Source organism: Arachis duranensis, chromosome 1 (genome assembly GCF_000817695.3).
Source record: "Arachis duranensis cultivar V14167 chromosome 1, aradu.V14167.gnm2.J7QH, whole genome shotgun sequence".
Classification (NCBI taxonomy): domain Eukaryota; kingdom Viridiplantae; phylum Streptophyta; class Magnoliopsida; order Fabales; family Fabaceae; genus Arachis; species Arachis duranensis.
In genome coordinates, this window is record NC_029772.3 from 84,683,505 (window position 1) to 84,683,960 (window position 456).

Below are 456 nucleotides of genomic sequence, written 5' to 3' on the forward strand. Positions count from 1 at the left end.
CCATTCACCATTCACATCAACCTCCTCTTCCCCATACACCCCACCTACCTCTACAATTCAACTTCTCTTTCCCACCCAATCCCACCCACATAGCCGAACCTACTTCTCCCCCTTTCTCCCATATTCTCTTCTTCTTCTACTACTTTTCTTTTCTTTCTTGCTCGAGGGCGAGCAATATTTTAAAGTTTGGTGTGGTAAAAGCATAGCTTTTTTCTTTTCCATTACCATTAATGGCACCTAAGGCCAGAGAAACCTCAAAGGGAAGACAAAAGCTTCCACCTCTGAGTCTTGGGAGATGAAAAAAATATAAGCCGTCATAGCTCAGTGGTAGAACATAAGGCTGCAATTCAAAAGATCCCTGAGATACCTCAGGGAATAAATGGTCCTCCACACAACTATTGGGAGCAACTATGGATAGGAGTACCAAAATCACTAGGAATCATTCAACAGAAGCAA